The sequence below is a fragment of the Cuculus canorus genome, chromosome 6, assembly GCF_017976375.1.
Source record: "Cuculus canorus isolate bCucCan1 chromosome 6, bCucCan1.pri, whole genome shotgun sequence".
NCBI lineage: Eukaryota > Metazoa > Chordata > Aves > Cuculiformes > Cuculidae > Cuculus > Cuculus canorus.
In genome coordinates this window covers 3278456-3291132 of record NC_071406.1, presented here as the reverse complement: position 1 = coordinate 3291132, position 12677 = coordinate 3278456, and the positions used below count along the sequence as shown (strand labels likewise).

Below are 12677 nucleotides of genomic sequence, written 5' to 3'. Positions count from 1 at the left end.
TTTCTTACTTTCTTTCTCTCCCCTCCTGTTTTCCCCATCATGTCTTGTCTTTTGTGGGTATGGAGGAAATACAAAAAAGAATTTTTTTCATTGCCTTAGACCTGCCACGGATATTCTTTTTTTCTCTACAATTCAATGTAATTGTGAGCTACATTTTCTCGCTTACGTTTACCTTAACTCCTATAATTTTAATCACCAGCCTTGGCAGCGCATCAAACAAAGGTGTAAAAGTATCTGTAGTGCTTCTACCCAGAAGACTAGACTTCTTCCCAAATGATAAACCTCCTAATATCCTTTTCCTTAAGCTTAAGAGGACACCATTGGACAACAAAGCACAAAGACAGATTGTTTTCCTTCTCCTCATCTCACACGGCTCTTTGGGCGATATCTGCCCTGGAGTAGATTTTTCTTTTCAGCAGCACAACAGCATTTAAATAAGGTTAAAAAAAATCTGTCCTGGCCTCTGTCTTTGCCCCTCTCCCTGCTCCTACAGTTATTTCCCTCACCTGGTTTCCTGCTTATAATATATCTTGGCTGAACTCCTAACAGGAAAGTGGGATAAAAACCCCCTTCAATCTCCGGAAGGAGAATTTGAAATCCTGTAACTGGCCAGAAATTCAAAATAAAGATCAGACTTCCAGTTTAAAGTATATTCCCCCACAGTAATTTGCTTCATTAACACTGCACCGTCTCACAGCCACTCCCTGGTGCAATTTAATCACTATAAAGACTACTACACTAAAGACAATAGCGTAGATAAACATGTGCAGATGTGTACTCAATGCCAGATTTCCTTCTTGACTAGCAGCAGATTTCACCCATTAAAAATCCAGCAACTTCAGTTTCAGGAATATTTCCACACTCCTTTGATGAAATATTATCTATTTTTCCTTGACTCTGTAGTGTCAAATGCACCCTAGACATTTCTTTTGAGAAGTTGTACTCCAATTTTCCCCATCATTTCTGATCCAGCATTTTTAATTTTAATGGCAACATAAGATGAAAAAAGAAAAATAAAACTTTTATTTGTCTTTTGGTATTTGTATATATGAATGAACAGTGGCATTTTTCTGGTTTAAATTAATTGTGGTGCCTCAGTCACATAATCCAAAACTTTTCTGCAGTGCACAATGAAGAAACAAAAATGAAATAAAAGCCAAGATTATAGCAGAAAAAAGGCAGTTTTCCACTCCCTAACCTATTCCCTGTGCCTTCTCCTACTTTTCTATTGTTTATGAGTTGTGCAGCTGATGGACTTTTTGATGAGATGTTCAGTTTTGTTAACTTGAAGCACACTAAAAAATATTGTCACAGCTCACGAGATCCGAGTACGCATCATGACAATGTAAATAAAACATTAATTATGTCAATAATAAGATTTCCACAACTATTAGAAATCAAATAGCTTGCCAGTGGTAGTAAAGTAGCACATTCAGGAGATACATCACTCTACACACTGAAAAGGAACCGAGACCTTCCTGAACTTAAAAAAGAAAAAAACAACCAACCAACCAAAAATCCCACACTTTTCAAATGTTATTTATCCCAACACGCTAGCTGGAATTACGGCACAAGATATATCTTATAGGTATCACTGACTTTCTTTAGCAGCGTGTCCTCACCTACAGATACCTGGGGAATGCATCTCCCATTTCCTCCTCACCAAAACATACAAAGTACCTTTCCTTCCCAAGTCTTTCATTTTATTTATTAACAATCCATGTCAAAGTCCATAGAAAGTATTTGCTAAAATGTTTAAGGCCGTGAAAACTCAACCATGGTTTTATTCCAGACCATCCCAGGTTTAAAGAGCTCTTACATTCCATGCTTTCTCATACTATTTTAAGAAATAAATTCTTTTACAGGACTATAAGCTTGAATTTGCCTATACTACAATGGTTCCTTTTTTCACAGATGTCCTCCAAGAGCAAAAGAAGAATTTTGCCCTGAATTATTCAAATAACCTTAAAAAAAAAAACCTCTGTGAAGATGAGGTGAAGATAAGTGAGAAATGTTTTCCCTGTGGGCATTTTCAAAAGACCTTCCGTTTATGTTAAAAAATAAACCAAACTTTTTCAAATAAAACAGACTTCTCAAGGTATAAACTATATAATAAAATTAATGAGAGCAATCCTTTCTCACTCACAGTCAAACTCCTCTTTTGCTTTGACTGAGTAAGATGAAATTCACCACACTTATCCAAAGCCACCCCTTTTGCACAGGACTTACCACGGACACCAAAGCATTCGCTTTATGACTCCTCCAGGTGGGAAAAGCCATCCGCACGTCACCGCGGGCAGGTCTGGAAACCAGCAAGGAGACCACGTACCCAGGGAGGTCAGTTTTGCAGAGGTTTGCCCCAATCTGGACTTTCAATTGCTGAAAACACCTGAAAGAATTACGTTAATGAGCTATATTAAATAGAACAAAAAGTAGCTACAAGTCCTTTTGCCTTTTGAAAGATTTCCATCCCTCTTTTAGGGAGGGAAACTTGGAGAAAGCTTTTGCTGCCTGTACACCAGCTGCAATTAATGTTCCCACAACTCCCTGCATGGCTGAAGTACCTTAATCAGCTTCACCTAACGGCGTTTTACTCCATCCTCAGCAGCTGAGGCAAAGCATAACAATCTGAGAAAAGCCACATGCCCTTCCTAAACTTCAGGGTAGGAGTTTAGTGCTCTCGCTTCCTGACAAGTGAGATACTGCTCAACATCTAAAGCCCGATAGTCCAGATCCCCAAAAGCAGGGCTTTAATCCTATAGCCTCTCTGTATATGGCACACAATCATACTGAATGTGGTCACACTTTATTGTTTCAAGGATAAAGATTGTTCAAGGCATCTGACACTACACTTAAATTATTCATTCGCTGGTATTATTTATTCATCAGCTCTTGAGTTATCCTGCTTTGCTGAAGTACCTGGTTTCTACTGCTCAGAGAAGAAAACACGCTATTTTCTTTGTTTTAATCGAGATGCCGTGACTCTTGCCAGCAGCTGATTGCGTGGCACTAATACCTTGCAAGGTGTATTCCAGGTGTGTGAATATAGGTGTCATTTCTGCACGCGGATATTGAAAGGAATGCACGTGCTGCTCCATCCTGCACTTGGCTGTCAGTGGACCGGCCAAACTCTGACTTTCAGGGGGAAGCAGGGGACCTTTCGTAGGGCCACAGTACGGATTCAGTGCCCTACAGGAGGGTTATGCCCTCTGATGGTTGTGAGGTTTGGTATATGAGGTATACGTTTAATCTGAACTATCAGAGTAACAGTAATTAATAACCTTCCATTTGAAACAGCTCCTTGATCTGGAGGTGTAACAGAGCAGCTCGGGCTTCTGGCATGTTCAAGTTCAAGGGAGATGCTGGATGTCTTTCATAGCTCGTGGCTATAAGATTCCCCTCTAGGCACAGCCAACCAGAAAAAGCTGTGCTGAAAGAGCAGGAAATTTGTGTTTGTCGGTGCACAGTGCTGGGAATGACAAAATTTCACAGGTTTTTTGAGCCTCACCTTCTGGAATAAAAGCGTATTTTTGGAGACTACAGTATTTTACTACATTTTTTTTCTATTCCATGATTATGCACTGCTTCTGATTTTTACATCTCAGAGAAACAGGATAAAGTGTTGACTCCCCAGCTGTGGATGGAAATATTTCTGACCGCAAGTGCCATCTTCTGCATCATTATCCTCCCATATAAATAAATAATGTGAAAGTGGAAAACACATATTTATTCATGTTAGATGGAGAAGAACAAAGTATAATACCAAACTTTCTTCAAACCACGGAAACTTTAAGGTTTTCATTATCAAAGTATCTAGGATCACAGTGTTAAAACTGAGACTTTCTTACTTATGGAAGTAATGTGGAAGGTATGATACGTTCCCGCAAAGAAGACTCCAAGATATATTTAAGACGAAAGTTAAATTCCAATGGTGAGAAGATCCTACTCTCCAGCTTTGTGAAGATGTGACACTGATAAAGATCCTACTTTCTATAGTGTTTTTTGCACCATAGGAATGCATGCAAACGTTTCCAGAATGAAAAAAAAAAAAAATAAATGTCTGCAACACTTAACTCACCAGTTCAGACATTTATCTTGCAGTTAAAAGTTGGCTTGTGATGAAGGCTTCCGTCTGGGAACAATCTTTACCCACTTCAAGGGGAAAAAAACCCCAACATCTTACTACTAGGCACTGTCATTATGGTGATATAAATTGCATTTTATCAGTTTCAGCTGTTTTTTTCCTGGCCCGTACATAAAAATCTCTTTTTAAACTGAAATCCTTCAAGGTTTACTAGCCAAAGTTTGCTATCAGTTACACATGCAGCCCTATTAATGTTAACGAAATGCTTGAATTTAAGCAAGGGTAGAATTCGATCTTTACCCTATTATGTTGTAGGCTGTCTAGATATTTCTCTGTTTTGACTTAAGATGTATTTAGCAATTTCTTCTTTATAATGAGGAAGTCTTACAAAACCATATCACAAAATACCAAAGATAGGACAACACCAGTTACTGCATCTTCTCCCTGAAAACAGCCACTGCTGGGTGTTTCCTAGAGAGAACACAAAGCCTTGACATAAGCTACTATAAGATAGTTTGCCCAGAGAGGAATATTCTTGACTTGACTCTCTTCTGGCTCATGCTCTGAACCATGAGTTTTCCTATTCCTTTCAGACTTCTTAAAAAAAAGCTTCTTACCGTCAGATCTCTGAACAACAGTCAAATTTTGCAGTGACAGAGAGGCACGTGCAGTGTATGCACAACAGTTTCCACTAACACACAATTACTGGATGTATTTACAAGTCATTTAATACGTTAGGATTGCAACTCACTCTGCACTGGTTCAAAAGCAAACCCTCCTTTTTGGGTCATCTCACATTACAACCCCAGCCACGGTTTTTTAATAATTTCTAATCTAAGAAAAATTAATACTTAATTACAATGAGTTTGAACTCAAGAACTGCAAAAGTAAGAGCCTTTCTCTTTTGTCTTTCTGCCTGTCTCTGCCTTTCTCTCACCCACACATTGCCGGAAGAACATCAGAGCTGAAAAAACAAATGTTTAGACTGTAGGAACTGTGGACAGTCCTAACTGTACCCCAATCCTCATTATGATGCTGCATTTATTTTCCTGATCACTTCTTTACAGGCCTTTCTTTATTCAGTTCACAACAAATATTTGCTCTCAGGAAGTATTAAGATTAGATTAAAAAAAAGGAACAGTTATCTGTGATAATCATATAATCTGTATAATTGTGTAATAATAATTGTACAGAAATATACTTAATATCTCTGATATCTACCAATTTCGGTTGTTGCACAAGGTGGACAGTGTATGACAGAGACAGAAAGAAAAAGCATCATCTCTATCACAGACTCCAGTGGGATGTGGAGCGAGTTACCCAACCCAAATGAATCCCAGCAGGCTGTTATTTCTGTGTCTCTAGCTTTATGGAGCAGTAGGCATGAGTTCCTTCCCAGCTGCGGCTAATGCCAATGGAACTGTGCTCCAAACCTGGAGACTCCAGTGTCATGATCTGCTTATCACCTGGAGTATTCGGGGAGCTGATCTCTGATAACATCCCCATGCCATAGCTCCTAATCTATTAGCAGAGAAATCGCAGTCCCCACTAGGGGGTTGTGAAAATTAACTAACATTTCCAAAGCACTCAGATATTTAACAGATATACACTACTGAATAGTAAATGAAACAAATTAGTAATGACATCTTCTGGGTTCAAAGACCGCACAGTATGAGAAACACTCGGATATACAGTGAGTTGCGTGGATAACACATTGGCTGAAGACTTCCCATTCCGTGCACTGATCAAACAGAAGACATTGTGCAGATTGTGTGATTTCAGCCTGTGTCATAATGCAGAAGCAGAAACCGCAAAGGTTACTTTAATTATATTGGGTTGAAAGTGTCTGACTTTGCAGAGTTAATGTTTTCAATGTTATTTTTGGTTTAATAAACTGGATCAGTGGTACATAAGTGGTTCCACCAGAAGGAGCATTTACGAAGCATGGTTTCCTCCTCTTTCCCGCATGGATTTCTCACTTTGTCACAGCTGGACTGATGATGCAGCTTTTCCGTCACTAATTTGAGCCTACCCCATTTACCCAAGTGCTTACTTTCACGAAATTTATAGTTAATTAATAATATCATCACGACCCTTCCTCTCAGTAGCTGAAAATTGATCAACAATTTTAGAAGCAAACAGGGAAAGGGCGGACACATACACAGACTACACTGTTGTATACATCCAATTCCAACAGGAATGGATTAACAAAGCTTGGTCATGTCACACCAGAACTGCTCGGCATGTTCCATGTTGTTACTTCTCCTGCCATTTCATCACACCTTCCTCTCTACTGCCACAGGCCTTTATCCGTGGACTTACTGCTCCTCTTCCCAGACATTTCATTATGGCCTCACCAGGCTTGAATCCTCGTCTTCCTTCAAAACTGGTTCCTATCTCAGACACTAACCATGTCCTCCAAACCTCATTATTCCCTCATACACCACTAGCCTGACTGGTGCCCAATCAGTGAATACACCACCATACTAAGAACAATCAAAATAAATTAAAGAGCTTGGGTAGAAGAACAGAAAAGCTGGAACAGCACGTGGGAATCAAAATGTTCTGTAAATAAGGGAAAAAATGGAAAAAATATTTAAATGAACTTTGCATCCGTAAGTAGTGCAGACCAAGGTAAAGAGAAAAGCAAAAAGACTATCAAAGTCACTCTTAACTCAGTGACGTAATGAATGGATTTGTGCAAGAATTTTCAGTTACAAAAGATGAGGAATGCAGCTATGAAACTACTGTATAAAACTGGGGATTTTGGCATTTCACATTAACATGGAAACAGGATTCATGGCATAAAGGTTTTAAAGAATGAGTAGGAAGATACATTAGAGAAGACTAATTGGCTCATTTCAGAGTTCCACTACCAGAATCCCAGTTCCTTATCCAAACCAAAATCATATCCAGAATCTGAATAAAACACCCAACGGAGATTAGAAATTCCGCTTTGATGGAGAATCACTGATTTAATTAATCCTTCACAAAATGATTTGAGATTATCACCCAAGTAAAGTTACTTTATGCTGAACAGTGGTTAAGAAATGACAGACATTTCATGAAATCATGGACCTACCACGTATCAGAAGTACTGCAGAAGAAGAAACTTGAGAATATTAGACCAATGGAACTCAAATTCTACCAGAAAAAGAACAACATCCTACTGTGGCATAGACGTTAGAAAACCACAGAATCACAGAATCACCAGGTTGGACCCACTGGATCATGGAGTCCAACCATTCCTAACACTCCCTAAACCATGTCCCTCAGCTCTTCATCCACCCGTTCCTTAAACACCTCCAGGGAAGGCGACTCGACCCCCTCCCTGGGCAGCTGTTCCAGTGCCCGATGACTCTTTCTGTGAAGAATTTTTTTCTGATATCCAACCTTAACCTCCCCTGACGGAGCTTCAGGCCATTCCCTCTTGTCCTGTCCCCTGTCCCTTGGGAGAAGAGCCCAGCTCCCTCCTCTCCACAACCTCCTTTCAGGTAGTTGTAGAGAGTAATAAGGTCTCCCCTCAGCCTCCTCTTCTCCAGGCTAAACACCCCCAGCTCTCTCAGCCGCTCCTCGTCAGACGTTCTCCAGCCCCTCACCAGCTTTGTTGCTCTTCTCTGGACACGCTCCAGAGCCTCAACATCCTTCTTGTGGTGAGGGGCCCAGAACTGAGCACAGTATTCGAGGTGCGGTCTCACCAGTGCCGAGTACAGAGGGAGAATAACCCTTTTGTAACGCATTGCCTTATACTGCAAGAATTTGGAAAGCATCTCCGTCATGGAGAGAGAGGATAAAACAGCATTTCTCTTTTAAAAGAATCCCTCATAGGCCGCTTCCAAAAGGCCTGATAATAATGGGAAAGTAGTGCAAAGGGAAGCTAAATCAGGCCAGAGAGCTGGCACACCGTCTAGATGCCCGCTTCTGCTGTCTAAGCAGGCTTCTGAGCTCCAGTTCAATCTTAACACCTTGACATTTTTAAAAGATGTGTGAGAAACAGTTTTGAGATCACATGACAGAAAAATCCATCCATAAATGGGAAGTATGCCAACATTTTATAACCCTATGGTCAAAACTGCAGAACGTAAATCATGCATTTTGAGGTTACTAAACCTGAGTTTCTATATGCCATAACAAAGAAGGAATTTTGGCTTGAAATTATGGGCATAAACACTGTCACGTATTCATTTCTTGGAAATAAACACTAAAAGCCACGATATTGCCAGTAACAAAAGGATTTTGTCAAACAAGCTCCACAGTAACTTTATTTTTTAGTTTACAAATATGTGAGAGGTGAACTCAACATAAATCTGGGAAAAGGTTGATGATTGCAAGCATACTGTCCAGACCCTTTGGGAAAAGCAAATGAAGCAAAGTTCAGAGCGAGATTTTATACGTGTCTGTGTGTGTGTATATATATGTCACATATATAAACACAGACTAAAAGCATTTATTCAATGACTAGTAAAAGAAGCTCGAGCTTTACTATATTTTGCTATAAAAGTTGCAAAAACTTCCTGGTTGCTTTTTGACCAGAACAAATGTCTTCTGTACATCATTCTGGTGATATCAGATCAAATGTGGACAGTGATTTCCTGATTCTGGTCACCTCCCAAGAACCTGGAACAGTTATTAAGGTTTTTAGCATATTGCAGGGACCATCGTAGGGCAGACGGAGAACGTGCGAGCACACAGGACCAGGTGAAACACCAGGCTGAAGACAAACAGAAACACTGTGGAGACATGAGAGGCTGTGGAATATGCAAAAAAATACAAGCCACATTATATGAAAGAGCCAGTCTTGATGGTAACAGAAAAGCTTTTGCAGCCACTATCAAATTAAAAGAATAAAGCTGGGCTCCTATTGCATGAAAAAAAAAAAATAATTTCAAGTCCATTGATCCTAAACTGCTCTTCCCATCTCCTGGGACAACCTGAACCTGGCCTTGACCTTGCAAATCTGCGCATTAGGGCTGGCTTAACCATGCTTCAGTGAAGGGAGCAGCCCGCAGCCGGAGAAAATATAGAGAAGCAGGATGATCTCCACGACCTCCAAAGCATCAGTGAAAAATAGTATCAAAAGAAGTGAATGTGGTGTTTGCCTCTCACTGGTATTCAGCCCAAAACACACGTGTCTCCATACTGCTGAGAAGCGTCTGTAGGTGGAAATTCAGAACTTTAAAAGGGCAGAAGTTATCATGCCATCAGATGCTCATCACATTTATATTCATTTTAACAAATCCAGGATTGGCCACAGACTCCTTACATCCTTTATGATTTACCGGAATCTGCTTTAGTCCAAGAGACCTAATTCTTCCATTACACATATCACCCATCTTTCTGGCAGCATAATTTACATCTCAAACTGGAATAATTTTGCATACTTTTCATTTAAGCATTCTGACATCTTAAAAAAAAAAAAAAAAAAGCCTTAAAAGCCTTAATTCTGTGGAGTAAATTATCATCAACCTTGGAAAAAAAAAGTCCTGGGAGTTATTAATGCTCTTTTTATGCATAGTTGTCTGTACAGTTTTGGTGTCTTTCTCCTCTCAGCTCTGTGTAGCGATATATTAGTCAGAGTATCATAGAGCGTATGAAATTCAGGACAGGACCAACATTGTGAGGTTTATAAGAACATTTAACACATGACATGCAACTTGAGCATTTTCCCAAGGGAATCATGCGACCTTTGTTTACTCTCAGACTTTCTTTCACAGGCAAGTTTCTAATCTTTCTGTATTCAAGGAATGTGTCTTTTACTGTTCATTTCATCCACTGGACTGATGCACACCAGTGCTAAAACAACCTAAAAGTCTTCAGAAAAAAGCGTACCGTTAAACAGGGACTTTGAAGGAAACCTCTATTTCCGATTTTCTGTTCTTCTGAGATCATAAAAGGAGAGTCTTTATTTAATATTAACTCTGAACAGTTATCACATAAATACTGATGTATCTGGAATGCTACTCTCAAACTTCATTGAGGTCTTGTTTATTCCTTGCTAATGCCGTTTGAGATGAATGCACTGGAAGCACTTAAGCAACAGCAACAAACTTATGGTATATTCAAGCAAAACCAAAACACAGACGTTTTCAATATACACGAGACAGCAAATTTTCAACATTTTTGAAGGTGTTTGTGTTTGAATAATTTTAAAATAAATCCCTTTTTCCACAACCCCCCCCCCATTTTTTTATGACCAAGCCTCGTGAAAACTTCGTATTTGTGTGTTTTGTCAGGATTTTTTTTAAAATGATTCTCTATATACATAGACATGAAAAAATTGTTTATCAAAAATAAATCCAGTTTATACTTTTTTTTGGGGGGTAAGATACAGTCAGTGTATATACACAGCGGTAGAAGAAACAAATCAAAACAGAACGGTATTTAGTAGTGTAAGTCAAATTCGTGCTGGTGTGTGACTTGTTCATATTTAACATCAGAAAATTCCTGGAAAGATCCTATCCTATTTCAACACAGGAATTAAGAACCCAGCTTCTAGCGGGGCCTTTCTATAGCTGAGTCCCCCAGCCTAGTTGCAGCCATCCTTTCCAAAAAGACAGGTTATTTAATGATTAGCTGGGGTATCAGTAATGGCATATTGGGAGGTAGGTGCCCTCGTGCTGGTGTAGAGGGAAAGTCAGCAAAAGGGCAGGAGAAAACCATCCTGGCAAGATGATTCCTGCCTCTCCCTCATCCCTGCAATGTACCATTGGCATCTAGCTCGAGCCCAACGATGCCACTGAGTGAAATCAGGTCATTGCCCAGGCCACCCTATGTCCTGAGCAGGGACAATGCAGGAGAATGACACCACCCACAGCTTCGACCATTCTTGCTAAGCTATAGGTGTTCTCAGAGACTGCAGGTGTTAAGAGTCTTAAGAAAAAAAACACCTTTCTCAGCGCTAGGATTCCCTCTCAATGTAAATTTTTACCACTGTGCTTGTGTGTAAAAGAATATGTTTGCTGTTAGTCATCGAATGTCCTTTGGGTGTGAAGTAATCATGGAATGGTTTGGGTTGGAAGGGTCCTCAAAGCCCATCCAGTTCCAATGCCCTGCCACGGGCAGGGACACCACCCACTGGCTCAGGGGCTCCAAGCCCCATCCAACCTGGCCTGGAACCCCTCCAGGGATGGGGCGGCCCCCACTGCTCTGGGCACCCTGGGCCAGGGCCTCCCCACCCTCATGGGAAAACATTTCTCCCCAAGATCTCATCTCAATCTCCCCCCTTCCAGCTTAAAACCGCTCCTCCGCATCCCATCCCCGCACTCCCTGATCCAGAGCCTCTCCTCAGCGTTCCTGTAGTCCCCTTTCTGTAGGCTCCTAAATCTCCAAAAGGCCCAAGAAAGGCTTCAGCAAGAACTTCGGGACCTTTGCAGAGTGCAGCGTAACCGCAGCACCAGCGCTGCGCTCCTCTCTGTGCTGAAGGAAAAGGAAGGAAAAGGAAGGACAAGGAAGGACAAACAAGGAAGGACAAGGAAGGAAAAGGAAGGACAAGGAAGGAAAAGGAAGGACAAGGAAGGACAAACAAGGAAGGACAAGGAAGGAAAAGGAAGGACAAGGAAGGAAAAGGAAGGACAAGGAAGGACAAGGAAGGAAAAAAGGAAGGAAAAAAGGAAGGAAAAGAGGAAGGAAAAGAGGAAGGAAAAGAGGAAGGAAAAGAGGAAGGAAAAGAGGAAGGAAAAGAGGAAGGAAAAGAGGAAGGAAAAGAGGAAGGAAAAGGAAGGAAAAGGAAGGAGGAAAAGGAAGGAAAGTTTTCTGCTCTCCAACGCACAGCCCACAGGAAGACTGCTCCAACTGTGGGTGTACGATGCACCCTGGCTTCGCAAACGGTTTTATTCCAGGTACAGCCAGATCTGAAATTTCCTCAACGCCTACAAACATTTTCTGGGTAGATTTTATAGTGGTAATCAGTGATTTTAGAGGAAATAAATCTATCCCGTAGCCCACAGCTCAGTATAAAGCATCCCAAGGAATAAGTCAGGGAGACCGTCAGCAGTGAAGAGCGCTACATTTCATGTGCTGCCACAGAAATGCTTTCTGGCTGAGGTCTAATATTAATCTATTTTGTTCCTGACATCCAGTAAAACTGCAGGGTAGCAAATGCTTTTAAAACATACATATTCAATAGCAGATGCAATAAAGCATTCGGAACTGTTCGTATGAAGAAGGTTCGCACACATACAAATATCTTTGAAACTCCAGTTAATCAAGGTGTCAAAGTAACTAAAGCAGTTTTACAGATTTTATTGAAAATAAATCACTTTATTATATACTGAAATATATATTATTGTTTCCCCGTAGAGTTTTACTATCCAGTTGCGTGCGTTTATTTTATAAACAGAGTATCTCCTGCCCTCTTTAGTCCAGTTTTTATAACTACATTTACAAAGGAAATTTAGCACTAAAACACATCTTCAGCCTGCCTTCTCCCACTGCCCTATGCAAATAGCCCATTATTAGCCATTTTCTGGCAGAAGTAGCTGAGAGGAAACAGGAGAGGAAATGATATAATGGCTCCAGAGCCTCGTGTTTCCTCTCTGCTCAGCTGTTTGCGGGATGACCTTACGGTTAACCGGGAAGCTGCGAGGTGGCATTG

The 12677-nt window shown here is 40.6% G+C and overlaps 1 long non-coding RNA gene across 2 annotated transcripts in view; it reads right to left on the bottom strand.

Annotated features, from left to right (window-relative positions):
- LOC128852530 (uncharacterized) overlaps positions 1-12677 on the bottom strand; it is a 154619-nt gene that overhangs the window by 119507 nt on the left and 22435 nt on the right. The window contains exon 2 of one of the 2 annotated variants that reach the window (XR_008450429.1): positions 2230-2389. The exons of the other annotated variant lie outside the window; for it this stretch is intronic. This is a non-coding gene — a long non-coding RNA (uncharacterized LOC128852530). The remainder of the gene's footprint in view (positions 1-2229; positions 2390-12677) is intronic. 2 annotated transcript variants of the gene reach the window in all.